General features: G+C 39.3%; 2 protein-coding genes across 3 annotated transcripts in view; one reads left to right on the top strand and one right to left on the bottom strand.

Moving 5' to 3' along the window:
• LOC116062299 (cephalotoxin-like protein) overlaps positions 1 to 20,755 on the top strand; it is a 1,100,540-nt gene that overhangs the window by 683,928 nt on the left and 395,857 nt on the right. The gene's annotated exons all lie outside the window — the stretch shown is intronic.
• The window catches only part of LOC116061935 (BPI fold-containing family C protein-like), a 127,482-nt gene that overhangs the window by 41,783 nt on the left and 64,944 nt on the right, over positions 1 to 20,755 (bottom strand). The gene's annotated exons all lie outside the window — the stretch shown is intronic.

Genomic DNA, 20,755 nt, shown 5'->3' with positions numbered 1-20,755 from the left:
AAACCAATAGGGTCGGAACGGTATATGTTTATATTTCTCATCCAACCACAATCAAATTCACTCTATCCGGATGGCCCAATTTATCTGGATAGGGTTTTTTTTTGTGTGTGTGTGTTTTTGAACAATGACAAGCCGGAATGAAAACAAGCTGAACTGAAATAGGAGTAACAAGGCTAATTTTAAAATGTAAGGAGTAGCGCTATGAACATATGTTACACAAAGCTGGTAATACAAATACTATGTTTTAAAGTTGCAATGAAGTGCAAATGCCTCTCCATGCGCAATTACGCATAGTGCAATAAATTAAAGTCACAATTTTAATTTATAGGTTCTACTATACCTCCTTAATTCTCCACAGGGAAAGGGACAGACAAGTGAGCATGGGGGGAATAAAAACCCTCTAAAAACAAAAATCCAACCACACACACACACACACACACACACACACACACACACACACACACCAGCATACATACACACAGACACACAGACACACAGACACACACACACACACACACACACACACACACACACACAAGCATGCATACACACACACACACACACACACACACACAGACACACACACACAAGCTACATACACACAAGCATACACATACACACAATCATGAATACACACAAACACACTAATACACACACACACACACACTAACACACATACACACACATACATACACACACAGACACACACGCACACACACACACACACACAAACGCAGTTATTGTTAATAACAGTATATAATAACAGTATATAATGATAATCATATGTTTGTGTATATATATATATATATATATATATATATATATATATATATATATATATATATGATAGCTGAACAGATATATATACATGTTTGCCCTGTTTATATGACTTGAGTCCTTTAGCACCTAAGCTGATGTTCTTCATATCATGCACAAATACATACACAGTTTTCATTTTATTACAGCTGCTTAGCCATTGACAATCCAGGTTAGGAGGTGTAAAACTTGGGACATGCAAAACCCTACACACAAGGCAGGTATGTCTGGAAAACAGCCTTTACCTCCTGACCTCTGCGACTGCCACCAACAAATCTGTGTTGTTTCAGATTCGACCACTAGGTGGCAATGTTGGACCATTTAAGAAAGTGAATTCAATCTGGAAGCCCATTATTCTAGATGTCCTTTTCAAACATTTTCTCCTTCTGCTGTTCAACTTGTTGAGGTGGTTAAAAACTATTTCCAGTACTATACACAGTGACCTCAGCTGCTACAGAACCTCCTGATCATCATAAAGGTTAATTAGCTTAAGGTTCTGTGGGGTTGGATCTTGAATATTAATATGTTGTGTGTATGTATAAAATATTGAGTCAGAACTGATGACACAAACATCATAAACCAATAAATAGTTTTAATTATATTTTCAGTATAAATTCACTCTGATTCCAGGTCAAATATTAACATTTTATTGAATAAAAACTGATTTTCAACATCTGTCTGTGTGTGTGTGATTTTTATGCAGATTTTTTTGTTGATTTTCTGTTGTTTCTTATTTTCACTTATGTTTTGTATCGATCTCCTTTGCTGTCACAGTTAACAGCACAAGAAATGTAGTTGGACAAAGTGGTTTTCTTTCAAACTAAAGAGAAACCCACAGCTTCCTAGTTTAGTGTTTAGTGTTTCTAAAAATGAAGATGCTGTGAGTGCAAATTATCACCAAACCCACCAGACTTCAAAGTGGACAGAAACTAAATCAAACTACCAAAGGCCGTCTTGGTTCATCTTTCCACTGTTCCAACAATCACCACTCTGGTTTGGTTGAAATAAACCCTTAATTCACTTTTTGTGTGTGTGTGTTTGTGTGTGTTGGTTTTGCTATACTTGCGAGGACCAATTATTGAGAAACAACCTTTCTTGTGAGGACATTTTGGGTGGTCCTCACAAAAAAAATGCTGAAATAGCCTCCTGAGGGTATATAATTCATGCTCTGTAGTTTTCAGCAAAAGTCCTCACAAGAATAGTAATTACGGAAATTGGTGTTTGCTCATGTGCTCGTGAGCTCCCCCTATAGTACACACTCGTATACTGCTGGGAGGAGGAGTCTGAGAGAGAGAGGGATTTTTCTGATTGGATGGCTCACATGGTGTGTGTGTGTATATTTAGAGCTAATGGATACACCAGCACACTTTTTGAATAAAGACACGATACATATGCTTTTATTTATTTTATTTTATTTAGATTCCCTTATGTCACCCGTATCCAACTCAAGGCCCGCGAGCCAAATCCGGCCCCTTGCAGATTTAGATCCGGCCCGTATATCAATTCGGGTTCACAATACATTTTGGCCCGCCTAGTTGTGTGCCAAACCAAGAACACAGGAAAGTGTTTTTTAAACTGCAATTACGTGACATTCAAAGCAGACATATGGCAGATTTGCCGACTCTGAGACTCTCTGAGCAATCGAAAAAAACTAATAATCTGACATTATTAGAGCAGGTTACAGACTTTAAATATCGTGTGTGTGTGCATGTGTGTGTCTCTGTGTGTGTGTGTGTGTGTGTGTGTGTCTCTGTGTGTGTGTGTGTGTGTGTGTCTGGGTGTGTGTCTCTGTGTGTGTGTCTCTCTCAATGTGTGTGCGTGTCTGTCTGTGTCTGTCGGTGTGTGTCAGTGTGTGTTTGTGTGTGTGTCTGCACGCGTCTGCATACCTGCCATGAAACGCGCTGGCTCTCGACTCCTGTCGCGGCCTTAATCCAGAAGCAGGGTGCCGCGTCGACGTCGAGAGACAAGCCTGGGGAAAAAGGAAAAAAAACAAAAAGGGAAAACCTGAACACGCGGGACACCATCCCCGGTCAATAAGACACTTTATTTTTTTTATTTTTCAACTTTGTTTGTACAGTATTTATGAGCCAGTGGAACGACATTTCCTCCACTTGTGCACTATGTGTGTGCAGTATAATGAACATAAGAATAATGTCAGCCTCACACTATTGGCAAAAAACACATGATTCGCAAAACACTAAACCATTTATATACATTAGATACACAAGTAGGCTATTTAATGTTTGTTGTTTGCTGGGCTGCGCACAGGACTGTACGTAGTAGGATGAAAACTGAGACACGTTTTGTTTGCGATTTTCCATGTCGACTGATTTGGCTGCGTGGAGATAAGATGTGCAGCGGCAACAAGACAAACCAACTCTGTTTGTAAAAACTCGATATGCTGAAACGTACAGGCTGCATTACAAAGTAACTGCACAGTGCACACTAATCATTGGATTTGACTATTGAATGGTATAGGAATCAACAGTGGTTACTATAGTTACTAACTGAACAAAAGGCAGCAGTTTTAAACGTAAAGTGCACAAATATTAGCTGTAGCTGTTACCAATGTTATAAATAGGCCACAGACTTGGAGCGTTGAATAAATCACAAGGTAATTAAATGCACATAACCTACAGAGCACAGTAACTGAAAATAACTTCACAATAACCTCCTCCACTATATTATAGAATCAGATCACATCAGACTGCAGTATCGCCGTCCACCTGCAGGGGGCGTGGACAGGCTTTCCAACAAACTGTCTATATTTAATGTTGCTTAAACTGTAAACCATTTAAACCAGATTCACTCAGCCTAGACATAATGTTGTTATAACAACGAAACCCACATAAAAAAACTGATTCTCAACAGCAAGGAAAAAGTAAAATTAAATTTTTGTTCTCACAAAAAAAGTCAGTGATGTAGTCAAAATGGCAGGATGTTCTATCCTAACCTGTGTGTCAGTGTTTGTATGTCTGTATCTGTCGGCTGTGACAGTGTGTGTGTGTCTCTGTGTCTGTGTCTGGGGCGGCAGAGCGCCTTGAACAGAGCCGGAGGGAGACAGCAACCCTCATCGCGCTCATGCGCCAAGGCCCAGGGGCCCATGAACCTTCCCCTGCACCAGAGGCTGTTGCAGGGACTGCCCCTGTGGCAGCGGGCAGCGGGCAGCAAGCAGTGAGTGAGAACTGGACACAGAACACACCAAACCACGTTATCTGTTATACAAAAGACAGAGTGCAGATCATTTACATTTTTTACACTTTGTCGAGCAATCTTTCACTTGTAACATCAAATCATTACTCAATATTTTCTTGAATTACAGGACCCGTGGAGGAAGGAAAATGATTCTTTTTGGTTTTATTGTTTATGTTCTATTGTTTTGATGTTTATTTAGTTATATTGTAGTACAGTAGAAGTAGAAAGTGGCATGAAAAGAAAAGACTCAAGTAAAGTACAAGTACCTCAACATCTGGACTGAAGTACAGTGCTGGAGTACATGTACTTACTTTCAAACACGTTTTACATGCTCATTAAAGGTTTAAGGTAAACAAACATAGTGAACATTATTATCAAATAAACAAACACAAATACATTAAATTGCTGTTATCAACAAAGGACACAATATTAAGTCAGCCAGGAAAAATCTGGAATGCTGTCGCCATCCCACTGGAGGTCAGATGACAACAGCTGCAAGGAAGAAATAAAAGTTAAGAGAAGTTGACCCCCATACTGTGAGATGTTAACATTTTGCTGTGCACGTGTGCTCACAACTTCCAGAGCATCCTGGGAGGAATCCTCAGCCAACCAACTGGCAAAGATCCAGAGGCAGCTTCACCATGCAGATAAGGACCTGCCTCCTCTTTCCCACCTTCTGAGAGACAAAGAAAAAAATGGAAACTGTGTATACACATATGCATCTTTTCACCACAATGCACCATGACACAGTTTCGGAAAGATGTAACTCTGTTACCCAATCAGTACGGACAAGGTTACACTGAGCTTGTGAAGCTGTAAGTAATGGTAAGCAGATAATCAGCTATTAGAGCCACTGCTGGAATGAGAGGCAGATCCGCTCTGGTAAGTATTCAGTAATAGGTATGAATTGGCCCACAGTGTGACAGCAAACATTACAGCAAGGATTTGGATGTTCAAACTCACTATGGAATTTGTCCCCAATTGACCGCAGCGACTGATGAATCAGTTCTATTTCATGTTTTTCTTTTTCGATTTGAAGAAGTCTTTCTTTTATGGCGACCGTTCGCTGACTCAGCAGCACCGCCGTCCTTGCCTCCTTCTGTGAACACAGAACATAAGCTGAGACGCTGATCTACAGCATCTGAAAAATATAAATTACGGACCACTCAAATTTCAATGTATACCAGGTCACCGAAATAAAAGCAAAGCAATAACATATGTTTTTATAAAAAGAGCAAAAGCCTACTGCCATCTTGTGCACAATGGCCAGGTGGCAGTCCAACCGTGTAAACTTAATACCCTGGCACTTTGTGTCTTGGCAGCTCAGGGGGCCTCCATATCTGCACACACACCATATTGTCACACAACATATTGTTACACATTGCCAGGACATCATCAGCATAGTAATCAGCTGTGTGTTTGTGTGTGTGGGATACACTGACCTTCCTGATACCAGGCCTAGCATCAGCCTCCTCTCCTCCTGGTCCGTGACACCATGCACTTCTTTTAAATGCCCGGACAAGTTGGCGTATTGGCCCTTGCACACCGGGCACTCTTTTCGTGGCATTGTCTGTGTATGCAATGTAAAAGCAAACATCAAACATGTGGAGAAATAAATCAACAGCTGAAACACAAGATTGAACTATTAACAAGTATGGGATATGCAGCATTACTCCTGTAACAAATTGAAGGGGTATGGACTATCCCATCACGCAATCGACTGCAAGGAGCTATTCCGTCACTTAGCTCACAGTGCAGCGGGCTCTTGTTGTGAAGTCAGTCCATCAGTAAACCGTGCTGATGCTGAGCTGACAGAGAGTAGTGTCTGTTTTGCATGCTCAGTGGTTTAGCCTGATGAAGAGGGGCCAGATTATGCACACACAGAGACAAACTTATGTGACCGATATCATGTTTTAACCACAGATGATCTCCCAGAGGTAAAAGTGAACACACCTGTATTTAATAGGCAATATATTATGAAATAGCATCATCTCCTAATTTCATTTGTTTGCTAAATCAGAATTTATCAAAGGGGACAACAAGAAAGAACGTATTTTTAAAATCAATCTTTTTAATTATTGGTGTAGTTAACAGACTATAATATGAATGCAGAATTTTCTGATCCCACTTGATGGCTACTCACTAGGAACATTGTCCTGGTGTAAATGTGGCAGGTTACCTGATCAGGAGACGATGACTTGTCATTTCATTACAAATAAATACGAGTTTAAGTTCACTTCTTTACCTTTACCTGAGGAAGACCAGTGGCTGAAATAATTCCAGTCACATCCACATCAAATGAACAGGTAGGAGAAAAGACCCAGTGAGTGTGTGTGTGTGTGTGTGTGTGTGTGTGTGTGTGTGTTTGTGTGTGTGTGTGCGTTGGTTTTTCTATACTTGTGAGGACCAATTATTGAGAAACAACCTTTCTTGTGAGGACATTTTGGGTGGTCCTCACAAAAAAAATGCTGAAATAGCCTCCTGAGGGTATATAATTCATGCTCTGTAATTTTCAGCAAAAGTCCTCACAAGAATAGTAATTACGGAAATTGGTGTTTTCTCATGTGCTCGTGAGCTCCCCCTATAGTACACACTCGTGTACTGCTGGGAGGAGGAGTCTGAGAGAGAGAGGGATTTTTCTGATTGGATTGCTCGATGCCTAGCTGGGGGATTTTTGTGATTGGTCATTTCAGTCACATGGCTACACTGTGGAGGGAAAAGGAGGGAGGGGCAGATAGAGTTGCAGTGTGACTCACAGAGGCCTGTGATCAGCTAAATCTCAACCATGAAAATCTATTAACTCAAGCACAAACATATTAATGACAAATGCACACAATTAATCATATTAAATATATTTATAATTCACATTATCATTAAATAATTGATCATTATTTAATTTCTTAAGATTTAAGGGGATGAGTCTTTCACTTCTGCAGTGAGCATAGATAAACAGTGGAATAAATAAAACCTAAATTTAAAGTATGAAAATAGATTTTAATTTCTATTTTATGACAATTTGCACCTAATGTTGGCATTTTTACATTTACTGTTAATTTTGACAGTTTTTTTTATTTAGTCTGAGTCTTAGGAGTTTTAATTTGTGCACATTTGGGGTTGATTTGAATATGAAGTGAATATTTAATCCACTAAATGATCTTTTGATTAGGATTAATTTGTTCAATTGTTGAGAGTTTAGGAAACTTCAGTTTAAGGTTTTTAAATGTATATAATCTAAGTAATAAAGGTAAGGACAGCTGCAAATGTCACCTTGTTAAACAGCCTACTGTCGGCTTTCTCTCTTTGCAAACTGTGTATATTGTATTGTTATGTTTTGAATGTAATCGTGTATGTTTTAATCATTTTTTCTTTAAAGTATGGTTACATCACTTTCATGTAACACAACATGCGCGCAACCCTGTTACCGAAATATATTTACCTGGCAGAGGAAGAGAAAAAACACTGAGTCACATGAGGAAATTACATCATCAAGCCATTTGTTAACACCAAGAATAGACCAAAGGTAAGTCCTCTCTTCTATTGTTCATATTTTTCCAATCTTTTCAGCCTTGACTCAGTGTACCACTCAAACCAATGCAACCCTGTTAATATATTTTTTATTCAGTGTTGTATGACCTGTTTCTCATATGTTGCTCCTAAAATTCACTAGGAGAAATAGGTGAGACAGAGCATTTAGCAGGAGGATTCATAACTGAGACTTGAGGTACAAGAACAGCAGCTTCTCCAATGACACAATTAGGAGAAGAAACTTGATAAGGTTACCTGGATGATCATGTTCAGATCATTTTCAATACGTTGAGATTTTTAAAAATGTAAATTGATTTACTGAGTTAATTCACACCATTGAGCGCTGCTGAAAAGCAGAGTTGCTATATTGGCAGGTGTGATGCTGATGAACAGAGGAGACAGCAGTACAGTAGAAACAAGAAAGATGTGGAGGAATGATGTAGAAACAGGAAAGAAGAAAAGGCTAAAAGACTGCAGGATGAGCATCCAGTGTGCCCAGCAAAAAAAGTAAAAAGAAGCTCATAAGAGGAGTAATGCTAGGAAAAAGGTACTTGAAGGATTAAACACGCCTCCAGTAAGGCCTGATCCTCCAGTCAGCTCTCAACCTAGGACTTCAAGGTCAGGACAGACGTTTAGGTTATTGAGGAATGCAAGTTAGTGTAAGCAAAGATCATGAGGATATGTTTAAGTAAAGAAAGGTAAAGGAACTGTATCTGTACAATGAACAGTGAAATAGGCGCCACTTTTACTTGATTGGTATAATATGTAGTAATTTCTGGTAATTGCTTTGTTTGTTTGGGCCAAAACTACATGGGGAAAGTATATTCCATCGTGATTTTTATTTTTAAGAGTACTTATATAGTAAATAATTATGGTCCAAATCCACAGACTACATTTAATTACAGAGGAGCCTTATGAGATCTCAGATTCACATGTCATCTGTAAATCAAATACTGCGCAAATAAGGCTAAAGATGCCAATTGATCCTGAAAGAACTTTGAAGTATGCATTACAGAGACATTGACGCCAATATTTACTGTCATGTGAACACCACTTAAGATAGATGTTAGAGCTATTTGTTACACCTCCTTTAGTGTACTCACCGATATCTACAATATATGCATTTTTGCCAATGAAACAGTATTGTAGCTATCAATATGATGTTTTCTATGACTATCAACTATCACTCCATGCACCATGTGTTGCTACTTACTACATATATATCTATTAATTAATGGGTAACTACCCTCAAATAAGTTGCTACTGAGAAATCAATAATGAAGAATTTATGTTGTTGTAGTTAATGGCTGGCAATGTCTATTTTGCTGCTGTTGAAATGGTTAAGTGACAAAATATTTACACATACATGTTTCTTTTAGGCAATGTGATCTTGGGAGAGGAAAAAGGAGGGCTGCCAAAGCTAAATTAAACAGCGAGTTGAAGAAACTACAGGATCAGTTGAAGTCAAACAGTGAGAAGAAAAATACAGAGAGCGTCTCTAATGATTGAAACAGGACCATCCATTGCCAAGATCCAGTAAGATGTCAGTAAGTTGCTTAAGCAAATCTCAAGCACCTCCAGTTTGTGGTCTTGTTCACATGTTTATTTTTTAATCATTCCTCCTCATCCTGTTAATCCTTTATCAAAAAGATAAATGAAAATATATATTATACAACACTTCTGTGGTCCTGAGTATTTATTTGTCACATTGATGTCATGTTCTACAATCAAAAGTAATCTATCCAGTCTACCCTGTCACTCGAATTTCAACCCTGTTACCATACATTTTTAGTAAAATAATCTTAAATGATTCAGATAAGTCTTATCTGAAATTAAAAGAATAAATGGGGGCATTATCCTGCTGTTAAGAGGCTGTTGCCATAGGGGAATACTGTTTGAATGAAGGGCCCATGTTAAGCCATGTTAAGCCTGTATATAATATATACATTTACTGTGTGTGTATATGAATGTAATATATATATATATATATATATATATATATATATATATATATATATATATATATATATATATACAGTGGGTACGGAAAGTATTCAGACCCTTTTAAATTTTTCACTCTTTGTTTCATTGCAGCCATTTGCTAAAATCAAAAAAGTTCATTTTATTTCTCATTAATGTACACTCAGCACCCCATCTTGACAGAAAAAAACCAGAAATGTAGAATTTTTTGCAAATTTATTACAAAAGAAAAACTGAAATATCACATGGTCATAAGTATTCAGACCCTTTGCTGTGACACTCATATTTAACTCACATACTATCCATTTATTTTGATCCTCCTTGAGATGGTTCTACTCCTTCATTGGAGTCCTACTGTCTTTAATTAAACTGGTTGGACTTGATTAGGAAAGGCACACACCTGTCTATATAAGACCTTACAGCTCACAGTGCATGTAAGAGCAAATGAGAATCATGAGGTTGAAGGAACTGCCCAAGGAGCTCAGAGACAGAATTGTGGCAAGGCACAGATCTGGCCAAGGTTACAAAAGAATTTCTGCAGCACTCAAGGTTCCTAAGAGCACAGTGGCCTCCATAATCCTTAAATGGAAGATGTTTGGGACGACCAGAACTCTTCCTAGACCTGGCCGTCCAGCCAAACTGAGCAATCGTGGGAGAAGAGCCTTGGTGAGAGAGGTAAAGAAGAACCCAAAGATCACTGTGGCTGAGCTCCAGAGATGCAGTAGGGAGATGGGAGTGTGAAAAACTTGTTGCATCATTCCCAAAGAGACTCATGGCTGTACTAGCTCTAAAGGGTGCTTCTACTAAATACTGAGCAAAGGGTCTGAATACTTATGACCATGTGATATTTCAGTTTTTTCTTTTTTAATAAATTTGCAAAATATTCTACTGTTTCTGTCAAAATGGGGTGCTGAGTGTACATTAATGAGAAATAAAATGAACTTTTTTGATTTTAGCAAATGGCTGCAATGAAACAAAGAGTGAAAAATGTAAAGGGGTCTGAATACTTTCCGTACCCTGTGTGTGTGTGTGTGTGTGTGTGTGTGTGTGTGTATATGTGTATATATATATATATATATATATATATATATATATATATATATATATATATATATATATATATATATATACACACACAAAGTGTATGTGTAAAACTTGCAATGTGCTCAATTAAAAATAAATAGTATAAAATGAAGTGTAAAGAAAGTATTTTTGGGATATTTCTCATGCTGCCTGTGTCTCTGTCTGAAAGGTCACAGGCAGGGCAGCTGAGGAGCACATGTCAGGTGGGGGGAGGGGAGAACATTCAAGCACCTAACTACAGCACCAAACTTTCTTCAAATGAACTTGAATCTCAGGTCTTGTTTTCTGACGTTAGATAGTCCAGCAATGAAGTGATATCAAAATAGTAAAACCACTGTATGAGAGCCTCTTAAATATTATCTATGTTTACCTTACATGCATTTATGTTAAACATGATTTTGTTCAAATATTGTGAAATACTGATGTAAAATAGAATATAAAAAGGTTATAACCTCAATTAAAAATAAAGGCAAGGCAAGGCAAAAAACTGCGTAAAATAAAGTGTAAAGGTGTGTTGAGATATTGCTCAAACTGAATCCAAGCTCTGCAGCCTGTGTGTGTCTGAAAGATCACAGCCAGGGCAGCCGAGGAGCACATGTCAGGTGGGGGGAGGGGAGAACATTCAAGCACTTAACTACAGCACCAAACTTTCTTCAAATGAACTTGAATCTCAGGTCTTGTTTTCTAATGTTAGATAGTCCAGCAATGAAGTGATATCAAAATATTAAAACCACTGTATCAAAATCTCTCCAATATTATTTAAATTTATGTTACATGCATTTATGTTTAAAATGATTTTGTACAAATAATGTAAAATACTGATTTAAAATTGAATGTAAAACAGTAATATTCCCAGTAAAAAATAAATAGTGTAAAATAAAGTGTAAAGGTGTGTTGAGATATGGCTCAAACTGAATCCAGGCTCTGCTGCCTGTGTGTGAGGAGAAGCTGGCATGAGGCCACGCAGGGAGGGGGAGAGGAGATCAGTTAAACACCTGCACTGCAAACTTTTTTTTGCTGCTAATGCTGCATTCAAGGGACATGAGAATTCCTGTCTTCACTGTCCCTGACTGAAGATACAGAATTTCATACTAAAATGGAGAACTGCTGAAGCTACGTTATGTTGTAGTAAAAACTCTATTTTTGTTTTCATTGTTGACTCTATTTTGAGTTTAAACATTTTGTAAAATTTCCTTACAACATGGCGTACAGTTGTGCCTTCTCTCAGTGGACTTACATGCATCGTCAGAAACATGACGCAGTTTTTTTTACGGACGCTGCAGAGACTCGGGGAGCAAGTGCGTGCTAGGAGATTTGAAGAGGTGAAAACAGGAAAGCAACAGATTAACGCAGGTAAGACATTTTTATTTTTATTTAAACTAGGCTGAGCTGTTACTTGAATAAACCGTGTTTACTCTAGATCTTTTTTCAGCGGTGGCGGGGGGAGTGTTGGACGTCAGAGTACGGGCTTATCTGCTAACGTTAGCTACCGACCGTTACCTTCAAACCATCCAGCACATAGACGGTACCGTAGGGGGATTTAACGTCACCGCTCATTTTACACACAGTTAAACAACAAAACTAAATGCTGAGTGAACATTACTAGCTACGTTTTTCATGTTGGTTTTGAGCGGTATGCACCCCCACTAACGTGGAACGGTTTTAAATCAGTAACGTTACTACAGCGTGTCGGAGGAATACACACAGTCTCCTGCAGCGGTGAGGCAGAGGGGCCGTCACAGCAGCGTGGCTAACGTTAGCTAACGTTAGCTTGTCTCATGTGGGGTCTGATAAACAGGAAATGCATCAACTTCAGTCTCCACAACGCTGTTTTCCAATAAACTGTGGCTGTCATATTTCATGGGCGTGAGTGTGGATTTCATGTTGCAGATTTCGTCGCTTGTTTATCACTTATTGAGTGAAGTAGTTCTGTCACTGTTCCACCTGCTCTGCTCACCCTAGGGGGGGAGAACGAGTGGATGACAGTAGCTTGAGTTCAGAAGAGCAGACGGCGCTACGACTTTATGACTTTTCATAAACAGCTGAAGGAGCGGTGGTGCGCGGTGTACATAGCGGTAACCCTGTTGTGCGTCGTCCCTGTTTCTGATACCGCGGCGCTGGAAATGTTACCGTGGCGGACCGCCACTATGCTATCAACATAGAGGAAACACTGAATGAAAAGAGTTTTTTGGGGGTGGGGGAATGATTTTCCAACTATTTTGATTATCAGTGAATTGTTCTAACTTTAGTTATTTTTCAAGCATAACTGCCTAAAGTTAGCAGATTCTAGCTTCTACAGTTTGTGGATTTTATATTTTTTTCTGTTTTGATATCAAAAACAGATTGTTTTTGTGTTTTGCACTGTTGGTCACACAACACAGGACATTTAAACACGTCACTTTGGACATTTCTAGCTGGTTTCTGTCACCATACAGACTAAACAATTCATAATTTAGTCAAGAATTTAATACTTACGTTAATCATATTAGAGCTGCAACAAAAGATTATCATCATTAAGTCATCAGACAATCATTTGGTCTGTAAATTGTAAGAAAACTGACTCAACCTGTTTGTGTTGTCTGACCAACGGTGCATTTCATCCTTGAAAATGATCTGAGCGCTTGAGAAAGTACTTATTGAATTTGACGTGTCCCTGTCTGTATGAACCCTGTAATTAGTTGGATCAATGTAATGTCAGTTTAACCTGTGAGTGAAGGTGGTTTGTAATGGAGCAGCACAGTATGTGTCAGTCTAAGTTACTGTAACATTATCTGATAGGTGTAGAATATGTAGACGTCAGGTTGAACTGAGTTTTTAGCATTTTTACTTTTCTTTTAAGCTTATAAACTCAGGAAAAAAAGAAACTTCCTTACTTTCAACTGCTTTAATTTTTAGCAAACTTAACATGCGTAAACATTTGTATGAACATGAAAATATTCAACTAATATGACATAAACTGAACAAGTTTTCACACATGTGACTAACAGAAATGGAAAAATGTGTCTCTGAACAAAGGGGGGTCAAAATCCAAAGTAAGTCAGTATCTGGTGTGGCCACCAGCTGCATTAAGTACTGCAGTGCATCTCCTCCTCATGGACTGCACCAGATCTGCCAGTTCTTGCTGTGAGATGTTACCCCACTCTTCTACCAAGGCACCTGCAAGTTCCTGGACATTTCTGGGGGGCATGGCCCTAGCCCTCACTAATGCAGCTGGTGGCCACACCAGATACTGACTTACTTTGGATTTTGACCCCCCCCTTTGTTCAGAGACACATTTTTTAATTTCTGTTTGTCACGTGTGTGAAACTTTGTTCAGTTTGTGTTAGTAGTTGAATCTTTTTATGTTCAATACAAATCTTTACACATGTTAAGTTTTGCTAAAAATGAAAGCAGTTGAAAGTGAGGACGTTTCTTTTTTTGCTGAGTATATGTAGGAGCAATTAGCCAAAATATCCTGGATGAAAAAATTTACACAAGTCACATTAATTTTGTAAGTGATACTAGCAATAGTTAATGCAATTCTGTGGCTGTCATGTTAGAGTTATTAGTTATAACCTTAACACTGCCATTTACATAGATAAAAGTATACTAATTTAATTTAAATTAATTGATGACTTTCATAGTGGTGATCTTGCTTAAATACAATTGTTTGTTTCACAGATAATGGAAAGAGAAAGAGAGGAAGAAAATGAACTGGTATGTATCAAATGATTGTATAGTAATAATTTGTACCACACTTTTGTGGGTGTGACATTAAACCTTTATATCTGATAACTTGATGGAACCACATTTACACTAGGGCTGGCCTAAATGTCATTTTTTTAGCTTTAAAGCTGCGGTAGTAATTAAGAGCGAATAATCAAAGCATGTTTACGTCACTCTTTTGAAAAGAAAAAAAAGCACTCTCTCGAACGGCACAGGGGAGATCATGTCCGAGTTCCGTGCCGGAATCCAACCTAACTGTGCCCGAGCCCAATCGTACCCAACGATCGAATATTCGGGTCCAGTTCAGCCCTAATTTACACTTCTTTACGTACCCCTGTGCAATCAAATTCAGCAGCTCAGCTATAAATTCTACTTTGGTTGTACAGTATGGAAAGTGGGGATATGTCCCTACCACTAAAATTTTCCCCCCACTAATTTGTTATTATATATAAAGCTTTATTGCAGACACAGGTCCATATAACACATAATACAGTATATATAGTATAAAAAGGAGATACAAAAACACATAAAAAATTGCATATTAACCTATAGGATACACAATAATACATAAAAATTACATATGAGCCTATAGGATATAAAGGCTATTGCACCAATGTCGTCTTAACCTAGAAGTGTATCTATAACAGCTTTTCAGAGGGCTGACGAGAGCTTCAATTATGTGGTTCTCTGACTTGTCCAAGCGACACATAAAACTAAACATCAATTGTCTTAAGAGTGCCTCACACGTTGGCACTCTAGTGGACACAAACAAATGACTGGCACTCTGCCACCTAGGGACACGGAGCATCAGTCTCATTGCATCATTGTATGCTACCTTGAGCCTCTGCATACTCTTTTTCTTATAATTAGACCACAATTGAGCAGTATATAACGGTGTGATGTAGGTTCTAAACAGAGAGCACTTCACAGAGTCAGAGCACATAGAGAACCTCCTTATAAGCATGTTAGCTTGAGAGTAAATTTGACAGCGCTGTCGGTAGAGGTCTTTATCATCCGTCCAGTCATCAGATATGACATGTCCTAAATATTTAATTTCCTCACACACAGCAAGAGGACTATCTGACAAATAAAAAGTCGGAAAAGTTGATTTCCTGTCCTCGTCACTTCTAACTATCATTATGTGACTTTTCATAGCATTATACTTTATGTCATAATCAAGGCCATACTGAGAACACACCTTCAGCATCTGCTGCAGCCCAGCACTATATGGACAGAGCAGGACCAGATCGTCTGCATACATAAGATGATTAACAGTAGTGTTGCCCACAAGACAGCCAGTTTGTAACCTATTTAACTGATTTGATAATTCATCCATATAAACATTAAATAAAAGAGGAGACAAAATCCCTCCTTGCCGCACTCCGTTACTAACACAGAATGGAGCAGATACAACATTATCCCATTTAACCTGAAACGTTTGGTGGGCATACCAAAACTCTAAAATTCTCACTAAAAATTTAGGGACACCTCTATCTAACAATTTTACAAACAATCGTTCATGATTAATTCTATCAAATGCCTTTGACGCATCAATAAAGCATAGGAATACAGATGATTTTAAGCTTGTGTACCTAGACACAATCTCTTTAAGAGCATAGATACACAGGTCAGTTCCATGTTTTCTTTTGAACCCAAACTGATTGTCAGTAGTAAGGACATACATTTCTAGCTTTGTTAACAGTATTCTCTCCAGTACTTTAGACAAGATACTGGCTAATGCAATTGGTCGATAATTGTCAATGCTGTTGAGCTTACCAGCCTTGTCTTTAAGCACAGGTACTAATATTACAGACATAATATCATTTGGCAGGACACCATGAACCAGACAACCATTAAAGCATAAGGAGAGCAGAGGGCAGAGCTTATGGCTGGCATATTTTAGATGTTCTGCAGTAATACAGTCCATACCACAGGCTTTGTTGTTCTCCAACATATGAATGGCATCAAAAATATCCACTGCCCTAACTATCATGTCTGCTGAGAAATCAATATGTTCATAATTGATTCTAACTGAATTACTTTTAAGACAATTAAAAAGGTCACTGTAATGCTGACACCAGAGCTCAGCTATTTTTTCTGGGCTACCAACCCCTTCAATATCAGCCGGTAACGTTGTTTTATTGTTATTCATAACTTTGACCTCTTGCCAGAAGTCAGTAAGTTTGTTATTCTGTAGCTTTCTGGCTAGTGAGTCTGCTCTCATCGTGTTCTCATTTTTCTTAATAAAACGAAGTGCATACTTAACTCTAGCATTTGTCAACTTTTTCCTATCCAGCAATACCCCATGTCTAGGCCTACCTGCCTCTGACCTGAGTCTAAAGGCCTCTCTTGCCTCAGCATACTTTTCAGCCACAAACTCATTCCACCCAGGTCTGATGTTAACTACCTTACATTTACTTTTACAAAAGGGCTCACTGGAAGTATTAAGACATTTCACAATAACATCATACATAGCACAGAGTTTTTCAACATGTTGCACATCCTTGCAATTCATATCTGAACACATTAGGGCCTCATGAGGTAGAGCAATATTATTTAAGAGAGTCTCCGTTCGCAGTGAGTATCCAGCCACCACCTCTTTGCTCAGTTTTGACCAGTCCAGTTTACTTGAGGAAGCAGCATTATTATTATTTCTGGACAGCAGGGGAAAATTCTCAACATCTATCAGTGCAGCAATAGGTATATGATCAGAGATGGCAAGTTCATAACAAATCTCCACATTACCCAGTGAGGCATGAGCATCAGCTGTGGTCACAATATGGTCTAAACAAGATGTTGTGTGCCACGCTTCACTAACGTAGGTAAAACTTGTGTCAGGCAACAGAGCTTTACTCGATAAAATTAATTTAGACTCATTAATTGCATTTGTGTAAATAGTTACCCCATGTGCAAGACAAAAATTGGAAAAATATGGTTGTCAGTGACAGTGTTATTACATAGTGGTTGTTCATTCAGTCATCAGAGCGCTCGAGACAGGCAGAGATCTCGAAGCAAACAGTGAGCTCGAGGCACAGAGAGAGGGCAAGAGCGACATAGCGCAGACCAGGCAGAAAGAGGGGACCAAGTAATCATTTAAAATATGAGCAGTAATGGTATCTTACAGAGCCACACTATGTTTGTCATTAACAGTCTGTTACATAGTGGTTGTTCATTCATGTATGAATTCTAGTTAATATTGTTGTAGATATGGAACATCAGAATCAGATTTACTGGCAAATAGGTAGTCGGAGAAAGGGAATTTTAGTGTTGTGGTGTGTAGCAGTTAAAAGTATACACAAAATTAAAAAAATCCTAAAAAGAATATTAAAAAAAGTATATAAGAAGAGAGATAATTTATTGAGAGGTGCGTGTGGAACTGGAGCAGATCACGTGTATGTCGGCATCAGAGCGAGCGGTGTAAAAGCAGAGCAGTTAATGGGTAACAGCAAGAAGTGTAAGTGCACGTGTCTGCCTGGGTTTATCAGGTGGTTGCTACAGTGGTATTTTGAAGTGACCAGGATGCATTAGGTGACTGCTAAGTTTGTTCAAGAAGTAAATAGTGTTTGCTGTGATAATCAATCACCTTTTCCACTGACCAATATGGATGTAGCTCATAATATCTGATGTTCATTTCCTTCTGTTAAGGAGCTATCCAGAAGCCAGAAGCGGAGACCTGATCCAGATGAGGCTTCTGATGCAGACCAAGACTCAGATGGTATGTAGTGTGATCATCTATAGCTTTCGACTTCTTGGCATGAAGTGTACGGTAGGTTATGACTCAGTCTGTGTATATATCCTATCCACCTTGTACACCCTTGCGACTATTTGGACATACCCTAGTAACCACCAACTACACCCCAGCATCCCAGCCGTGTTCATGTACTTTTTGAACTGCCTTAACTACACCGCCCTTGAGTCAATACAAGCCTTTTAAACATTAAAACATTGTTAAAAAAAGTGTTTTTTTAAGTTGACCTATCAGGTCAACTCATGTCTAGTTTGAAAGTGAAACAACGATATAGATTGATGGTGGTCATTTTGTAACATTGTAAATGGTGCCCAAAGTACAATATTTTGGGGAGATCCATATGTGGTTTCCAAGTTTGGGTATTTTCACTGTGAAACCTCAACAGAAAGCCACAGAGCTCCAATCTGAGTAATCTTGGTATCTGTTTTCTACCAATTTTCTGAGCTGCACCTGTAGATGTAGCTCATAATGTCTGATGTTCATTTCCTTCTGTTCCAGAGCTATCCAGAAGCCAGAAGCAGAGACCTGATCCAGATGAGGCTTCTGATGCAGACAAAGACTCAGATGGTATGTAGTGTGATCATCTATAGCTTTCGACTTCTTGGCATGAAGTGTACGGTAGGTTATGACTCAGTCTGTGTATATATCATGGGGTTTCTCTTCTCTTCACCTAGAAGGACCTGGCACACACACAAAGGCTGAAGTCAAGGTCATCCAAGGCTGAGAGAAACGGTAAGCTTGTTTGTTGCAAATATAGAACCACCTTGATGAATGATTTGAGTCAGATGAGCCGCAAAGGCAAAAAAAGCAGAAAATCAACAAGCAACATCACTAGGCTATTAATAATCGATTATGGTCTGTCACTGGATCGATGCAGAATCATCCGTGTCCGCATCACGATGCATCGTAAAAATGATTAATTTCAACACCCCTAGTTTGAAAGTGAAACAATATAGATTGACGTTGGTCATTTTGTAATAGGGCTGGGCGATATGGCTGAAAACTGTATCACGATATAAGCGTTTCATATCGGTCAATATCAATAATTATTGATATTTTTTATGACCTATTTAAAATAAGGACCAGGAGAAAATATATTAAATTTAAACATTTTTATTTTAAACTTAACCTTCCTCTGATTATAATCCCCTCAGTTATAAAAGCAGAAATGTCAACACTCTGTGTGAAAACACTCAAATAATTAAAATGTAAACATAGGTCTAAAATCACAATGAACACTTAACAATTATCTCTTAACATTAAGGCGAGACACAGCAGGCAAAAACATCGATTTTTTTTCACTGGTCAATTTTGAGATTTTGGGCTATTTGTCTTCAATTACATGTATTGTTTCAGACTTGTGGTGAAATAAAGTCCGAAATACACATTTAGGTCTTTATTTTACTACACTTTGTCTGTTTGCGTCGGTAGATTTCTCCTAAATTCAACAAAAGTTGGCGTTCTAAATCATCCCGCTGCTCCGCGATCGCTGTCTGCACCCTGTCGTCACATATACCGTTGGAAAGCTCTCTTTCTCCTGTGCAATGCTGTCAGATCCAAATATGGTCATTTCCTTTTTATCAGCAACCAATCGTGAAAGTAAAAGGGGGGATTTAACTCAAAATGCGCAATCTCATTGGCTGATGCCAATTTCTGACAACATGATTCGCTCAAAATCGTCACGTGACTTGCTCTGACATTTCCGCGGTAGCTCAAAATGTTGAAAGAAGTGCGTCGAAAACGGTCGAAAATCACCTCAGAGAAGACGAAAACAGTTGTCATTAGCAAGAAGTCACAGAGGATTACAAACTAAGACAACAGATGATGAAATGCCTTCACATAGTACGTCGATGTTTAAACTATCGTTCAGAAAAAGTGAAGAGTGTTCAGACAGCGAAGGTAATCAGACTCTCTCTCTCTCTCTCTCTCTCTCTCTCTCTCTCTCTCTCTCTCTCTCTCTCTCTCAAAGCAGTTTACAGAAAGTCATAGCCTACATGTCATATATTAAATATTTGTCACATATATACTACACTGTCCTCCTGGAACCATCACCTTATCGTGGTGGAGAGGTTTGTATGTCCCTATGAACCTGAGGGCTGTGTTGTCTGGAGCTTTGTGCTCCTGGTAGGGTCTCCCAAGGCAAAGTGGTCTCAGGGGAGGGGCCAGACAAAGAATGGTTCAAAAACCCTATGAAAAAACGAGGTAGAGATGGAGTGACCCTGCCCGGAGGAAGCCCGGGGCCCCCGTCTGGAGCCAGGCCCAGATGGAGGGCCCATCAGCGAGCGCCTGGTGGCCGGGTTTGCCACGGAGCGTGGCCGGGCACAGCCCGAAAAAGCTACGTGGCACCTCTCTCTCCAACCCATGGGCCCACCACCTTTGGGAGGAACCGCTGGGGTCGGGTGCGCTGCCACATGGGTGGCAGTGAAGGTCAGGGGCCTCGACGGACCAGACCCGGGCAGCAGACGCTGGCTCTGGGGACGTGGAACGTCACCTCTCTGTGGGGGAAGGAGCCGGAACTTGTGCGGGAGGTGGAGCGCTACCAGTTGGATCTGGTGGGGCTTACCTCTATGCTCAGTCTCGGTTCTGGAACCATACTCTTGGATAGGGGTTGGACTCTTTTCTTCTCCGGAGTTGCCCAGGGTGTGAGGCGCCGGGCGGGTGTGGGGATACTCACAAGCCCCCGGCTGAGCGCCGCTACGTTGG

This window comes from Sander lucioperca, chromosome 21 (assembly GCF_008315115.2).
Source record: "Sander lucioperca isolate FBNREF2018 chromosome 21, SLUC_FBN_1.2, whole genome shotgun sequence".
NCBI classification, from domain to species: Eukaryota; Metazoa; Chordata; class Actinopteri; order Perciformes; family Percidae; genus Sander; species Sander lucioperca.
Note: the sequence above shows the minus strand (reverse complement) of the source record. Positions and strands in the feature narration are given on the sequence as shown.